This window comes from Nyctibius grandis, chromosome 23 (genome assembly GCF_013368605.1).
Source record: "Nyctibius grandis isolate bNycGra1 chromosome 23, bNycGra1.pri, whole genome shotgun sequence".
Lineage (NCBI taxonomy): Eukaryota > Metazoa > Chordata > Aves > Nyctibiiformes > Nyctibiidae > Nyctibius > Nyctibius grandis.
Window position 1 is genome coordinate 6,153,659 of NC_090680.1, and position 17,897 is coordinate 6,171,555.

The window sequence follows — 17,897 nt, forward strand, 5'->3', positions numbered from 1 at the left end:
GGCCAACTCCCACTTCACTCCAACCTCCCTTCAGGGAGTTGTAGACTGCACTAAGGTCACCTCTGAGCCTCCTCTTCTCCAAGCTAAACACCCCCAGCTCCCTCAGCCGTTCCTCGGAGGTCAGACCCTCCAGACCCTTCACCAGCTTGGTCGCCCTCCTCTGGACTCTCTCCAACACCTCAGCATCTTTCTTGAAGTGCGTGTAATCACTGTGTAAATCAATGTGCAATCACATTCCTAGCTCTTGCCATAACCTTAATGAAGTTGAGTTGCCCCCAGAAAAAGACAGGATTTTGGATAGGGGGAGGGGAAGGAAGACACATCAATTAGTTTATTTTTTACATTTCCAGTCTCAGCAAACTAACAGCAGGCAATACCCATTCTTACGTGCAAAAATATCTTCGAAGTTTCAGTTAGAGAAGGTCTATGCAAAAAATGAGCTCGAATTGTATGAGAACAGGTAACAGCCAAGCTGAAGCTGTTTCTATATACATTAATGGCTCAGATATGGCTGTAGATTAGTAAAATAATGCCTGTGACCTAGGGCAAAATACAGAGGACTTTAACACAAGGTAGTACAGACTCCCTTACATGCAGCCATCAGTGGACACAGAAGAGAAATGACCAAAAGCTTTACTACACTGATTGATGCATTTTTAAGTCAAGCATTTCCAAATTCTTCCAAATAATTCTCTTCAGCTTCACAGGCAAACTTTCACCGATTCAAACACACGCCATATACTGGTGGAGGGGGTGTCCATTCTAGTGATGAACATACAAACATCATCAGCAAAGTTGGGCAGAACACGGGGAAAAAAACCATTTAGCATCTGTTTAGTTACTTGAGCTCCTAGAGAAACTTCCACCAGATGTTCCTGGATGTTACCTCAGCTGCCTCCCAAACCACTATCACGTCTGCTCTCTTCCTTACTGAATACTAGTGTTATTAGCTGGAACCATACATAGTTTACTCCTGGGAGAAACTTTAATATATCATTTACAAGCCTGCCAATTGCCACATCTCTTATTAGAAACTGAAAAGCTCAATAAATGTAACATGCTAAACTCTGTCACAGGTTATGCAAATGGAACAGGAAATACATGTTCTTCTCAATCTCCTCTCAGTCAGGGGAAAACTCAGCAAACATCAGAACAGCCTCATTTTTACACACTAGTAGTATTTTCCAATTGATTGTGTGAGGCAACGTTTTAAATACTTCCATCTACCTCATAAATAATGTTGCACGTCTAGGGGAATACCCTACTGATGAACACAATCGCTAAAACATCTGAGGTCTGTAATTATACAGAAAAGGAGAAAAGTGGTTGGGCCAGAGGATCCTGACACTGAAAATGAGAATGGTTTGGGCGCAGGGAAGAGGAGAGAGAGAAATGCATTCCTCTTCCCAGTGATATGATTACATTACATCTCAGCGCAGCTGATCTAACTTGGGTAACAATCCCTGAAAGCGTGATAGCTGAAATGATCAGGAACCAAGAGCAGACACATGGGAGCAGGAACATGCCAGGAAGCACTCTGATTTCTGTAAAACAAATTTATGTTGACTTCATTTTCATCTTCATCAACCCTCCTCTGCATCAAAGCCACTACCAATAGACGTGCATGGACTGGTAGGAGAGGAAGGGTATTTCTCTCCCCAGGAGGAAAGGCGAACACACAACCCAGGATTCTGAGTGGGACCCGGCCAGAAGAGAAGAGTAGTTGGGCCAGAGGATGGCCTGCCACTGACAAGGAGAAGGGTTTCAGCAACACAAGGAAGAGGAGCATGTTTCTGCTAAAATATTACTAGTATTATCAAGAAAGAAAAATAAATAGGGAAGGGGTGAGTTGCTAAACTATCTTAACCTCAAATGTAAACAGCTTTGAGAGACAATGGCCGATGCTTGCTGCTCATTGAAGCACACCCATCACGCACATTCCAAATGCAAGTTTTAACTGTTCTGAGAGATCAGCTTCAAATGTCTACAGTTTAAAAAACTCCAAACACTAAATTTCTTAACAATTGCTGTCTGAAAACTGTTCTTTCACACAAGAAATTGCTTCTGAACTAATGTTTCATTTAACTCATCTTTGTAAAACATTCTCAACACGCCAGAAGAACTCCTTTTTAAGGAGATAAGACACCCACAAAAAGTAATGGGAAAACCCACTGTAATTACATGAAATCTCAAGTTATTTAATATATAGGGAGTACAATCATCTATCCAAAAGTATTACTGCAAGTGAAGATATATTTCAAAAACACAAGGACTGAAATAGCAACAGAAATAATGGTCCACATAAATTACCAGAATTAAAGAGGGAAAAGGGAAGAAAATCCATCATTATTAAATGCACCTTTTTATTAGGGAAACTAAAATCCTTCCACAAGGCCTTGCTTATATGCCTAGTACTGAAATGATCTTATGTTGTTCAGCTACTGAAAATCCCCTCTGCCCTTGGCCACTGTTATATGCAGGATTTGATTACACTTAGCAAGTGGAAGTATTGCACTTGTATCCATCAGACCACACCAATCAAAACTTCTTATCCTAATGCTTTCTATTCTGGAATTTTAGAAATTATTGTAAGCTTAAGTTTACACAGAAGCAATATATAGTATCTTTGTATGATCTAAAAAAGTCCAAAAGGAAGGATCTTTGTAAGACTGCTAGTGTAGTCCAGGTCATCTATCATTCTCAACGATCATTATTTTAAAAATGTGTAGGGAAGTAGTAACTCATTATTCCAAACTCTCTGAAGTTATTTCTCCAGACTTTTTACTTTCAGCCCAAAGAATTTTTCTAGTTATTTTCTACGTATGTTGCACTACACTATTCTATGTAATGCAGAGAAAAATACAATCAAGACATCAAAAAAGCAAAAAATGTCGAGATCAAAGTTACCACCGTGCTCCAGCTGATACACTGAGTGACCCTGAGCAAGTAACTTAGCCACATTCCCACCAAAAATGGAGAAGGCTCCAGAGTCTGAAAAATTACTGTCAGAGCAAAAAATGTTTACAGAGCAGCTTGCAATCATCAGAGAGCTCTGCAACTGGAAAGTATTACAGCATATGCTATGTTCTAGCCATGAGGGTTTTTTTTTTTAAAAAACCAAAACAAAACAAAAAAAACAACAACAAAAAAAACACACCCAGAAAAAAGAACCTTTGCAATCATGACTAGGCACATATGTTCCAAACAGAAATGAAACTCCTGTTTCTTGGATGCAGCTCTTTGATTTTTCATTACTTATACTTGATAAAGACTAGGTCTAGAAACAAGAAAAATAAATCAAGTTCATACCTATAGGATCATACGAAAGCTGTTGAAATACTTCACAAACTGCAGGCATGACAAGGTTCTTGGAAAGAGGTAGTATCCACTACTAGATTTAATTCCTGTAGCTAGAAGTCAAATTTCCAGGTACCAAAGCCCTTCTTCAGGTTTCAGTCACCTTTGTGAAGTACGGGATAAAAGGAAAAGAAGCACTTTTCTTAAAAGGGAGAGATGCAGAAGGGAAAAAACAACCTATGTCAGGTCAGGATGCAATGAAGCCCACACAAACCCTGACAGATGGAACGAGAAGCCCTCACCTTTGATTTGCACACAAGAAATCAACAGTTGTTGGTGTTTATTTGCAGGAAGAGTGGGTGTCTTTATCTGAACGGAACCCAATAAATTTTTTTTTCTCCTCCTGCTTGGGCTGGTTGGTAAGATTTAAATGAAGGTGCACAGAAACCAAATGCCACTCTGCTTCCTAGCAAAATGCTCGTTCCATCCAAATGACTGAGTTTGCATCAGCTGCTTCTGCAATGTGTCGGTTCCAAGAGCGAAGACTCAGCAGCAGGAACAAGAACTTGAACGCAGGTGGAGGCTCAAGCTGTAAGCATCTGACAACTTATTGACAAAAGCAAATCCTGTTTTATAGTATACACTGGCCAGTGTTAATGCCAGCAGTTAATTACGGCTATGAACAATGCTAGCCAAGACAAGCATATGGTGGAAAAAAGTGACAACATGATTAGTCACTGTGCAGGAAATAAGTGAGGCAAACATATAAGTCACAATTGTGTCTTTAACGTCTACATAAACAAGGGGTACTGAGGTTTGCGAGAGTCTATTAAAGGAACTGCCTGAGATTATTTATATTTTTACAGGGTCACTTGATTTTGATTCTTATTCTTTAAACCAAGCAAACAAACTAATAAAAACTAAGAAAATGGGATCATGAAGTGTAAAAGAAGGGTATAGACGCTTTGTTGTCCTTGTTTATGCTCTCCTCCTCACCTGCCTCTGCAGGAAAGAATCACACAAAACAAAGATAGAAATACATTCCTACTGCATAAAGCCAACTCGACATGCATTGTTTCCAAATGCATAGCAAAAGCCTTCTATATTTCCTATAATTATCTTTTTTTTTTTAAAAAAAAAAAGAAAATCAGCTGTACCCTTCATTCGATGTGCAAATCTAAATAGAGAATGGAAATAAGCATCTTCTTTCCATGTGTGAAATTCATGATTAGTCTGAACAATTAAAAGCATCAGGATGCCTAACACCCATTGGTTCCTCCAAGCATTCATCCATATTGCAAGGCTGGCAGTGGTTTCAAAGAAAATCTGGATTAAATAACGTGATTCAGATGTGAAAAGACTGACAACAAACAGCATTGTAGTACCGCTCAGTCATAAAGCAGAAAGCTTTAGTACTGCATGTCCACATTAGGAAAAATGAAACTGTTTCTTCCGAGAACAACACGCTGGGTGTTTGACCCTTGTGCCCCACGATGAAAACCGGAGGAAATTTGTTTTTCTGATTTCCCTTGTTCCATCAACATTTAAAAGCAGCCATACGTAATAAAGCGTAACTACTAAAAACCCCCCAACTTTTCTTTTATAATCTCACAAAAATATTTTTAAATTAATTACCCACTTTTGTCATTTTCAGTAAAGCCATTTTATGATTATGTTCTTCTTAAAGAACAATGCTCACAGAAGAACTTCAAAGCAAGCCATAAAGGGCTTTTCTCCAAGATCACTAAGTGGATGGCATGGCCTCTGATCAACGCAAAAGCCATTCCCTGGAAGCATGGCATGATGCTAACATAAACCCATGGCCTACCCATGGCAAGGAGGCAGCTACAGAGCTCTGGGAAGAAAACACAAAGCACAGGGACTTCTTCCATGTTTCATAAGGTCCTTCCTCATCTCCCTTCAGACCCTTACAGGAAAGGGTCCTTGGTAGTTTCCATACCACTAATTCTTCTATAAAATGGATAAAAGAACAAGCACAGTTATTGGACTCACCACATTTCTGGAGTGTTCTAGGCTATGACGGACAGATGAACTTATGCTGCTGTAAAAGAAACTTCTCAAATGCACGTATGTATCACAACACGCCACTAGCAGATGGTGATTATAAAATGTGTATGAAGGAGGCTTGGGTGTCCTTAGTCATACTGTTCACAAGAAAAGACAGATTATTACAGATATGTTGCCACAATGATGCATAATTCCCAAAATTCTAAGCTGAAAATAAATTTCAGAATAGAATTTGAGCAGAACTGATGAAAACAGCAAGATGTGGCAAAAAAAACCCCAAAATGTGACTGTATGCTTGCCTCGCTCCTGTAATCTTTCTGTGGCCAACGGCTACAGCTGGAGACGAGATACAGAGCTAGATGGACACTGGTCCAACACAGTACATCTGCTCCTCGGTGCCCAGGAGAAGCCAGATATAAAGAAGCGACAGCCTTTCTTAGACTGTTTAATCATGTTACTGATGGTGTGATCTTTTTATTACTTAACTATTTAATAGAATTCCTTTTATTGTTAATGGATGTGGTTTATGCAAATCTTATCCACTACAGATACAGATTTATAAATTACTCTAAATTACAGTGCTGTACTTGGACAGTGCTGACATGAAACTCAAGTAGTTTAGGAATTTTAATTTCAGCTCTGAAGCAGATTCCCTCTGCACCTTTAGGCTACTTACCTCCATTTCCTCGTCTCTAAACTTGCCTCCCAGGATGGTGCTAGGAGAGTAATTAATGAACGTGAATCATCTTAGCATTGCCTCCTGAGTTCCAGATATAACCAATAATGAGTCAAAGTTTTACCCAGGCAAAACTGTAGCTGCATTTGAGGAAAAGCACACCTTCTGCTATGCCAGTCAGAAGTGGTCTTGCAAACACCAAAACTAAAGCTGCATTATTTTTAACCTCTGCCAACAAGTGCAGTAGTCTGCCCCTTACACTGTTAAGTTTTCATACAGCTTCTCTGGCTTCTCTGCTAATTATGCTAATGTCAGCAAACTATGATACCACAGTCAGATGATAATCTATGTGTATCTGCCTTCTCAACCCCCAGATGCAGAGCAGACACCATCACTGGCTGTAAGCGTGCACACTCTGCCAGGAGTCACCTCTCCTCAGAGGATACACCTCCCCTTTCCCACCCACTGCCACAGGGCAGGTCGACACTCCTCAAGCTAGCTGAGCTGCTTGCGTGATCAGTCCCTAATTGTTTCCACCCAAGACTGGTTAGCACAGATGAGCTCCTTCGGCTTTTTTGGTTGAGCCTGCTCATTCAGACTGAAACAGGCCAGAGAACAACTGCAGCTGAGAAAGTGGGAGTGAGGGGGTAGAGGAATATCGCAAGATACATGGTGAGTTCTTGTATGTGACCATCACAGCGTTAATCAATGACAAGGGACTTGTTCAAATTACATGGCTGCCAGACGTGTTCCTCCCCGTGCCTTCATGACTTCACATTCATGAGACTCCCTGCGCACCAGATTTGATCACCTCCATCTCTCTGTTCAAGTACTTTTGTACGCTGTGATCCCAGTTGTTTTTTGGCATCAGTAACGAGAAAATAATTTCAGGCACGTGTTACTGAAGAGACTGTTTTTTTTTATGTGACACTAAACAGCTTTACATTGTAGAGCAAAAGGAAAAGGAAGCTACTGGAAGTACATTAACTGGAAAGTGCCATTACTTTCCATCTGGTGACCTCCTGGCAATTCCAGAGATATCACAGCAGGCATGTTCCTGTCCCACCTCCCTGTTTAGTTTCTCATGACAGCCACCATCACCCTTTCATCTTGTCTGGCCATTAGGATCACTTCATCATACACTGCAGGCTAAAGATCCTCACTGAGTAATTTCAAACCTATAACTTCAGAGTTGTGAGACAGCTTGTGGGTGAACATCCAGCCTTAATGACAAGACGTAAAATGATGGAGAAGCTGTTGTGCCTCTCAGAGGCAAGCTGTTCCTCTAAGTTCCAAGACCAGTTTCAGCAAGTAAATGTCAGGAAAAGAGCTGCCAAAAAAAAAATATTAAACCTACATCAGTAACTTATTACACAGAAAAGAATTAAGCTACTGTCAGTCATAAGTTCCTCAAGGCCTGACTGTTTCTATTTCACTACCCAGTATATTGCCAGATCCATTAAAGAAAGTGAGGACAAACCCAATGCCTGTGCATGCATGTGCTCAGACACACACACCGTGGATGATACTCACCCCACTCAAATCTCATGGCAAGATCCATTTCAACTATCTGCTAACTACCATCCTGGAAAAGATCTTATATTCAGATTTTGTGATTGATATAAAAAAAGACATACATGTGTTGTTAACACAAGACAAAACATGAGCATCTCATCATGGAATTATCTGAAATCTACCACTTACTTTCATTTCATGAAATCAAGACAAGTGGTCTGCCCATCACCAGAAGCTGGCTGTTCTCAGAGATTTCAGCCACTGTGAAAAGCTTCTCAGAGGGTTACAAGAGATGGAAACTCACTGAATGTTAAACTTTATTAAATTTCTATTGATATTATGTTACAATCAAGATATTATAGGCATCCTGTTACTGACTGCAAACCAGAGACCTGAATACTCAAAAGATTAAAGCTTTCATCTTATTCTAAATGGTTAAATTTGTTTTCAATTGACAACTTTGCCAGGTCAAAACAAGCAAATTAATATGTATTTTTTTTAAACTGAACTCAGACATCAAATCTTTCCACTATACATCCCATTTGCCAGCAAACACACGTACTTTCCATCCATTTATGTTCACTGGCACCGAAGCACACGAAGTATGAACTCCTTTCCCCCCCGAGCAGCATTCTCTCCAACCTTCATTAGCTAAACTGAAACTAGTTATAGGATGCCTACAAGCAGTTACACACCTAAAAACAATGGTAGTCAATAAGTGATTACATTAAAACTGTGATACTCATTTGAGAACACCCTTATATAAAACCCCTAAGAAATACCATGGCTTTTTATGGCTCTTTTAAGCTGTAATCTAGTTATATACACAATTTATAGCATAGAAACTGAGTCAGTTGCTATGTAATCAAGGCTCCTCAGGAGAAGTATAGCTTTGCAATGACCCAACATGCATTGTTCCTGACCTACACAAGCCTGAAACACTGCAATCATTACCAAGGGCAGCTCACCGAGTCTGCACTCTAAAATCCACAGGAAGACATTTGCACCTTCCTCTCCCACTCAGAAGTTTTCCTTATTGCTCTGTTAGAAAATGGGAGTCTGCCTTTCTCTGCCACAGCCACTGTCTCCCAAACACAACTCCCACCTTTTGACATCTTTGGGTAATTAAGTGCCTCCAGTACAAGTGTGACACCTCCATGCCTTTATTCTTGTTCCCTTCCCAGTTCACTGTCAGGCTCCGTCCTAGCCTAAAGTAAAGTAGTCTTGACACCTCCACAGAAAGACTCCCTCTGCCCTGAAATGCCTGGTCTCTTCTTAATTCAAGGTGCGGCCTCACCAGTGAGGCCTCTTCTCCCGGGCAACTAGCGATAGGACAAGAGGACACAGCCTCAAGCTTCGCGAGGGGAGGTTCAGGTTGAACATTAGGAAGAATTTCTTTTCAGAAAGGGTCATTAGCCATTGGAAGGGGCTGCCCAGGGAGGTGGTGGAGTCACCATCTCTGGAGGTGTTTAAGAAAAGACTGGACATGGCACTTAGTGCCATGGTCTAGTTGACATGGTGGTGTCAGGGCAACGGTTGGACTCGATGATCGCAGAGGGCTCTTCCAACCTGGTTGATTCTGTGATTCTGTAATGTGCTAGAAGATGTTGGCAGGAGACGCTATACTCTGACCTAACTTTCAGTCCTCCCTTCCTCCACACCCTGCTGTGTATTGTCCCTTTGCCCGCAAGACCAGACCAGGGATGCTGGCAGGAAGGGATGCTGCTCACTTTTACAGAAGTGAGACCTCCTCTGTACCGAAACGCAGAAACTCTTCTGTGAAACACTTCCCTTTGCCCTTGGAACAGACCTGGGTTGAACTAAAGGCAAATTTTCCTACTCAAATGGGAAACGAGCAGAAAATGCAACACACATGAGTAAGAACTCACGTGCGTGAGAGTTTCTGTTCGTAGTAAATGACGATTACCTGCAGTAACAGGCAGTGTACATGCTCTCTCTCCCCTCCCTCTCCCCCCTTGTTCTTTTCCCCTTTTTCCTTTTTCTTCAACTGCAGCATCAAAAGAAAACTAAGACCTTTTAGAGACATAAATGAAGCATTTCTGCTCTGGAGTGGTATCAGCATCTGGACACCTGGCAAAACATAGTTCAGTACCTACTGTACCTATTTCTCAACCCCCCTGACAGCAAGCATGAATATTCTTGCCTTTCTTCTTATTTACCAACAACATTTAAAGCCAAGAGTGTTCAGAAGTCCATTTCAATGGTTTTTGTTCTGGTTACATTACAGCAAATTGCTTTGATCTGGGGGAGGGAGGAGGAGGGGAGCAGAGAACATCTTAAGTTCACAAAGCCAAAAGCCAAGATGCACAAAACTGAAACATTCCAAAGTTAAAAATAATCGTCTTTAAACTGCAAGAGCAGAGCTGTAATTTTGAGCAGTACAGCATGACATCATGGTTTATATGGGGCCAGCTCAATAAATCAAACCGTGCCTAATTAGAGATCCTACTGCAAATCTACATTATTTGGACAAATAATTAAAACAGGACAGTCCGTAACACAAGCCAGATATGTTTACTAAAATAGGTTCTTTTCAAACTTTTAGGTTCACTACTGCTTACAAAGCTTTCACATTTGGTAAATTATAGACCCCTAAGCTTTTATTTTAGGCTGACTTCACTTTCAAGGAATTCTTCAATTAACTTTACGTTGCTTTAAGCTCTTCATCCAACGAGAAAACAATCTGTGGTTTCTTACTTCTTCCATTGCCAATGGCTGCCCTCCACGTTTGACTTGCAGACTTACTGTCTTTTTAGAGCCAGGGTCTGTTTGTCTAAAACCAGCCTAGTTGTCACAGCATTTTGACAAGTCCTCTGTAAAAGGAGAACAAAACTTTGTGGTGGGTAAACTGCTCGGAATCACGAAGGTTGTTCTCACAATTTCAGCAGATGAGTGCCAAATTTAAGGAACACTCAGCAATAAACCCAGAGCTGAAAGCCCTGGCTACCTGAGTTGCCCTGCTTTCCTACTTACCCCATTTTTTAATTTTCCAATTTCTACTTTTCTCAGTTGTTTTTCTAAAATTTGTGCTTTTTCTCAAATCCAAAAGCTATGACATACTCAAACATTTAAAGCCTAAAAAACCCCACTGCAATCAAACATTACTATCTGTAGTTGGTCAGGACACCTCTGGAATTGCTGGAAATGCTGTGGAGACTTTAATTAACAGCTACTATGTAGATAATGTTAAATCAAGAGCCAAGGAGTTTAATAAAAAGCATGAGCTGAACAAAAGGGACAGGATTCATTCCCAAACCGCACATTTTTCTCCTAGAGCTTGAGAGATCTGTATGTAATTTTTTAATCTCAGATTTAAAAAGAGAGGAAGAGCGGGCAGCTCTCCTTCCTTTTCCTTCTGACATTTTACTTGCTAAATGGACCAACATACAGAGTATTAGAAGAACTGTACAGACAATGACTGAGGAACAAAATGTTTGACACTGTCAACAAAAAAGGACTCTACAAAAATGAGAGTGATGTCTATTAGTACAGTATTATGTTGTCCAAATAATTCTCTTCTACAGAACATTAACCAAGCACAGACATGGAGAAAGTATCATTCACTTCTTAACACACAGATTTTAGATAAAATAATTCAGAGGGTTTTAAAGGAATCAAAGCACATTAAATATTATATGCACTGCATAATAATGTTTATAAAGACATGACAAATGCATCTCCCTCAACCTCAGCCACCATGACCAGCGTACCCTTAAACAGGAATGCACCTTTCAGATCTTCATTTCAATTCTTTGTTACAATAAAAACGCAAACTCGTAAATTGAGAATTTTTTTTTATTCAAGACTGTCTTTGTGGACAGAAATATTATGACTGAGCTCTGTTAAGTGCAGGCATTTGGAGCTATAGCCATTCCAATTCCCTTACACTCTCAGTGTGCAGCAACAGTTTTCTCAGGAAAAAAAAAAACCTTGTAACTATTTGGACATACTTCTGAAAGCAACAGTGAAAATTAAGAAAGCAGCCTTCCCAAAGCGGTATCTATTTTTGCCATGTGTGCTTTTAAAGCACAATACTTACGGAATGAAATACTTCAGTTCTCTTGTGTAAACTTGTACGGATTGTTTGCTATTGATCTTTTGAGTTATATTTTGGCAGTAAACTAGTATCCTTGTAGAAAATGTAAGTATTACAGACCAAGTGATGTAATCTACATGTATATATAACTTTTTTTTTTTTTTTAAAAAAAAGAGGAAAACTCAGGAAAGGATACAAAAATCAAAGGTAAAAAAAAAACCCCACCCAGGATATTTGTAGTTAAACTTATATTTCAACATAAATAATCTGCACTCCATACTTCAGGGTTTTTTTCCCAGATTATGAGCCTTGTGATAATGAAAAACTTCAGAAGAGACAGATTGATTGTTTGTAGGAACATGGTCTTTTAAGTCACAGGACAGAACTCAGATGAAAGCAAGCAGTGTTTCTACCTGTACTCAAGATATAGGGCTATAAGCTACTTTCTTAACTGAATGACATAAAGTGACTCTATAAAACCAGGGCAAAAACTGATCTCAAGAAAGTGAAATCCTTTTTCCACAGCAGATTCTTCTTTCCTCCCTGCCCCCAAGCTACTGTATATTCAGAAAATAGAAATTAAATTGCACTGTAGCGAGGCCATCCATACGGCCCGGGCTTGTGCTGGGTGTGCAGTGTTGATGCAACATTCCCTCTCGACTCCTGTTGTGGCCCAAAGCAGGTGCAACAACGTCCAGGTTTGTGGTTCTTTGTGGAGTACAAAACGCTGCGTGGCAGCTTGGATAGGAGCAGGAAGAGCCTGTGGAGGAGGGCAGCTAACAGAGGGAAACTAATGCAATGCTCTTGACTGGTAGTTAAAGTTTTGCTCAGCCTCAAACTCTCAAATGTTGTAAGTCTTTAACGAACAAAACAGACGGCCAGGAAAGAACAACAGCAAGGGAGAGAAAAGAGTGCACGAGCAAGAGCACAAGCAAGAGCATGCGCAGGAGATGGAACACGTGTGCTTCTCCATTTTCACCTCTCAGGTTCTTCCCATCAACAGAACCACTACCTAAGGGCTCGAATCTCTTCAAAGTCTGGTTACCCTGAAAATAACAACGTGGTCAAGGCCAATATGTAAAGAACAACTGGATGAATCCTACCCTTTAAATCCTAGGTCAATGCTTCCTTACCTCTCTGAAGCAGGAACTCACTGACGCCAGCTTTTACATACCTTTTCCTTACTCCTTCTCATGCCACCAGTGTCACTGCCTCTCTACCCTCCCCCCCTTGTCACACTGCCTCCCACCTCTTCCCCACTGCCACTTGAGAACCAGTTGTGTGAGGCGCAGTCAAGACAAGGACTAATGCCACGCACCCACTTCTGGGCAACTACAAGCTTTGTCTCTTGGAATAAAGCATCTCAAACTCCAGAGTTCATTTGAGATCATCACTAATTGCCTTTCAGATGGAATGGCAAGGAAGAAGCATATTTAAGACTTCAGAAAACTAAAATTCACCCAACTTGTATTGACTCTATTAGAGGCTGAAACCCACGTAAAATCTGTTTGAACAATAAGTGAGACATTTTTGCCTTACATTTCACAGGGGACTAGACTAGATGGCTACAGAGGGTCCTTCTGACAGTTTTGACAATACTGATGCCAGAGAATTTTAAAGATCAGGATTATTTCCCAGTTTGAGTTACACTATTTCTTGTTTTAGTTTTGGTCTTCTAAAACCAGACAGAGCTCAAAGGAATATTATGCATACAGCAGCCCAGAGCCTGCCTTTAGATACTGTCCAAATGACACCACTTTGACCAAGGAGATAGCAATACCTCTGTTCCCATTAATTCTCTATTAAGAATCACAGGATTCAAATCATTGGTTTCCAGCATTACCTCATGCCCAGGCCTCTCACTGATTAATTAAAACTGTATACGTATAGGAAAAAGAACAAAAAAGCAGAACTGCAATCCTGTGAACCAAGAGTGTCCCTGATAAAAGAAACGGACTGCTGTTCTCAGCTCCTTTCCATAGGTTGATTGTGAATTGTAACCAGACAAGATCTCCTTTTTCAAGCTTCCAGCAACTGGCAAACATGTCTAATGCACAGGAAGTCATATTTATAGTTGCATTTCTCTCCACAATATACCAATTCTCTCGCAATCAGAAGTTGTCTCTAGGCCTGCTAAATGAAAGATCTTTTTCCTCGGGATTGCAGCCTTTTAGCAGGGAGCTTCCAAATCTACAGTTAGTAAAGGCTGTGGAGGGGAAACACAGAACAGCACAGCCCCACATCACTATTAGACAGTAAAGACATATCAGACTTTGTTTTTTTAAAAAACCAAACTACTCTGGAATCCTGGCATTGCAACTTGTGTTAATTACTCTGTTGAATCATCAGGATGTGGTTACAGCATACGTTTAACTTACCTACTTTTTGCTATCTACCTTTAAATTCTTCTTGGGTATAGACAGACCAAGAACTCACTGCTACATAAGCTTTGGTACGTACTTGGGCAGGGCCTTTGAGCACGCAGATACTCCACAGGAAACCTGAAGCAGTGCACTCTGCTTCATTAAAGGAAAATCTATTTCAAGCTTCTTCCAACTGCTGCAGGTGACAGTTAATAACTTGCTTGTGCATTTGTACTGTCACCCTGCATATAGAAAAGTATTCACAAAAAACCCAAACACCTACTTGAAATTTTCAAATTTCTCTTCCAGCAACCATATCAGAGTATTTCAAAGGGCACAGCAGTAGCCTTTGCTGAGGATTCCCCCTCCTCCCTTAAACACGGCCAAAAAGAATATCATTTTTTAAGGAAGACAGAAAGAGAGATTAATACTTTACCAAAGAAGAAATTCTTCAAAAGCAAAAAATCACTGCAAAAGTCATTCTTACCTGAAATTGAAAGAAAAGAGAGAGGGGAAAGTAAATAAGATTAAGAATCATCCCTTGGAGCATTGCACCTTCAAAACACAAAGAATTCCCAAACAATATTTTACAGACATCATGACAGCGTGGAACAAATCTAAAGAAAACAAGCTACAGCAGAACAGGAAATTGCAATTTCTTTGAAACAATAATTAACCTTAAAAAGGAAACCACTACTAATATAAACAAACAAGTAATAAAGGAAACCGTTTTACCACAGGGAAACCTGTCTTAAAGCAGCGGCACAAGGGAATATAAAAAGAGTTTGCCAGACGTGATGGGTCTCTAAAGAAAATCGGAACAACTCTGTAGTAAGGATCATGTACATGCAAGACTTCAAAGAGGTCACCTTCAAGGTTTCAAAAAGGAGGCTGGACCACCAGAAATGCAGTAAGTTTTAAATACAGGACTCGAATTTAACCTGAATGTAGTCTCATACTGCTGGCACTTACACAGAATCAGGAGGAATTGGAAGGGTATCTTGCAGGCTAAATTGCTTTTATAATCATAGCTTTTGATGCCCAACCCTTGTCATTTATAAATAACTACAGTTATAGTAAACATCTTGGTGATTATTTCATTATCTTAAATGGGAATCAGAAATGGGAAAAGATGAAAAATCAGAAACTTAAACTTTTTTCATCAGAAGATGACGATTTCAAAATTTTTCATGAGAAACGTGCATACAAAAATTGAAAACAGGTCTATTTTTTACAATTTAAAACCATTACTTTGTACATAAAAACTCATTCTCAAATCTGAAGTATGAATTTTTGCTTCCTTTTACTGCTTGCAATTCTTAAATAGTTGCAAGTGAGCAGTAGTCCTCTTGTATTTACTGATACTCCAGTGGGAGAAAAGTTCATAGGGGTGTAAGAAAGCTGTAACTAAAATAAATACTAAAAACAGAAAGAGTTTTTATTTCAGATGTTAAGTCAACTATCTGCAAGCAACAGCATTTCAGACTGTCCTTATTTGTTCTTGTTTATTACACTGGTGCCCTTTGTGGTTTCTAGTATTTTGGCAACTGAAACATACACAGTAAAGCTAGCAACACACCAAAGTTTAGCAAAGGCAACCATAATTTGACTTAAAAAAACAACACAGAATAGAGCAAGCAGCTTTACGAACAGCAGGACCAATGTTGTTTGGCATCCTATGAATTTGTGTCTTATGGGGATTTGAAAAACTTTCAGTAGGTCCACAAGCTCACAGCTAAGATCTCTCTCTCCTACCTGGCAAGCCATTCTCATGAAATTTATTGAACTTATCATTATCAAAATCTGTTTCTCTGCTGGTCCATCCCCATCACTGGGAATGACTGTCAGATAAAAGTTGTTCTTCCCTAGAAGAACAAGCCAATGAGACACGTATCAGATCCAGTACTTCTACATAGATTCATTCAATTTTTACGAAGTGGCATTTACTAAGAAAAAAGACTTTCCTGCTCTCCAAACCAGCTTCTTCACACTACAGCACTGTTACACTTTGTGACTTCTTGTTATCTTTTACACGCATCTAGGAGGATCGCTACAAGAGAAAAACCTTTATACGACCCTAAAACAGATCTAGGGTCAGCAAATTCCAATACTTACCTACAAGGAGATTTTAGCAAAGTCAGAAATGGAAAATATTTGTTATGGAGATCTGAAATACAAATATACCACTTGTGCCTCATCACCCTCACAAAGTGAGGTTTTTCCTCTCTCTCCTAAAGGGATTTGGGAAATGGAAATTTCCAAAGCTAGACAAGTGGCAGAAAATAACATGTACAAATTAAGAATGTTACAGAGTTGCAATCAGGAAGCTTAAGAGATTATCTCTGGAAACACCTTCTCAAATGGAAAAATGGTGGCAGCAGCAATCATGGGAGATGAGGGAAAGTCAGGCCTATCTGAAAAAGACAAACCCCACAATTCCCAGGAGGAAACTTAGAGCAAGAATGAAGGAAAATCACTGATGGTTAAATTATGCACTTCTCCTCATGCTGTAAAACCAAAGAGCAACAGCATATTCAGAACTCCTCTACATGACCCTGTAGCTATCTACCTCCTTGAGCTCACTCAGGGCTCCCAGGCAGCTAAGCAGCAAGCCAGAAAGCTCAAACTGTCAGCAACAATCCTGCAAGGGCAGGTTTGAAGATACAGGCAGCCCAGCAACAAACCAGGAGTAAAGGCTTTGCTTCTGCGAAAGACCTGCCAGAGGTAGAGTCTCAGAAGAACTGCAATACATCCCACAGCAGAGACGGTGTCTGGGCCCTTCTCAAAAGCCAGAGGGAGCCAAAATCATGCCTACCCCCAAGATCATAAGAGTCTTCAATTCCACTTGTTCTATTTATATTTTTTTAAAATCCTGAGATTCCCCATATCCTTCTGGTATCTTGTGATGAGAGATCGCTCAACTGATGAATGGATACCAGGAATATGTAAAATCTGAAAGCAGATTCAAAGAAGCATTTCTGTGCACTCTCCCTAGAAGATAAGATGCCAACACCCAATTTAAAGAGTTTGCCGTAGGTTTCCTATGGTCCTGGTATGACTAATGTACACAGGTATCTTTTACACCAGAAAAGGTCACAGGAAGAAAGGCATAAACAGCAAAAATAAAATATTAGATCTTCACTGTTTTGGAGGCTTCACAGGGCTTTTGCTGAATACGTAGGGCTCTAATGTTGGCCTTTTGCATCCCCCATGTATGTTGATCTTTGGCCAAGTACAAGATAAAAGCTACCGAAGTACCAAAGAGACCACACAAAGCATTTGGAAAAAGCTACCCAGCTGCACATAGAAACAAACGGTGACCTGCAGTGTTTTCAGACAAGCCATCTAAAGCTTGACAACACACCACAAATGCCAGCCAAAGAAAAGCATGTGCAAAAGTCACAGTAATCCTTAGGTAAATGTAGACTTAAGTAGTACAATAAATAAGACTATGAATGGTAGTTCTGGCCATTTAACCCACTCGGTTATTTTGGCTCGGTACCCCTGTTATCAGGCCACCTGAGTCAGGACACTGCTGTTAACATCCCATTCCTGCCTCCTGGGCCCTTCCTCAGTCAGAGCTTCCACGGGACTTGGGGATTTGGCTGAGCCAAGAAGCTGGACGGAGCTCGCTCTCTCTCTCTGCAGACCGTTTGCTGCTTTGAGCAGAAAGAAGCAACTACAACTTGACACGAACTGGAGGGCGGGCAATGTCCTGTCTCATAGACCTGCAGGAGACGTGAAGGCACAGGTTTTACAGAAAAAAAACAGTTTCTTTTTTCACTTCTACTTCATTCAGTGCCTTTCAATTTTGAAAAATAAACTTTTAAGCTTTGTTTGCTTCATTTTCTAGTTGAAAACACAAAAGAAGAGGGGTTTAGATGAAAAGCAAAATATCAGTTCTACAGCCAAGGTGCTGGCTATTTAGCCAGAAGAAAACAAAAGCCAGAAATACCATTTC

The 17,897-nt window shown here is 40.2% G+C and overlaps 2 protein-coding genes across 7 annotated transcripts in view; one reads left to right on the top strand and one right to left on the bottom strand.

Moving 5' to 3' along the window:
- CMSS1 (cms1 ribosomal small subunit homolog) overlaps positions 1-17,897 on the bottom strand; it is a 246,919-nt gene that overhangs the window by 106,232 nt on the left and 122,790 nt on the right. The window lies entirely within an intron of this gene.
- FILIP1L (filamin A interacting protein 1 like) overlaps positions 1-17,897 on the top strand; it is a 212,370-nt gene that overhangs the window by 73,447 nt on the left and 121,026 nt on the right. The gene's annotated exons all lie outside the window — the stretch shown is intronic.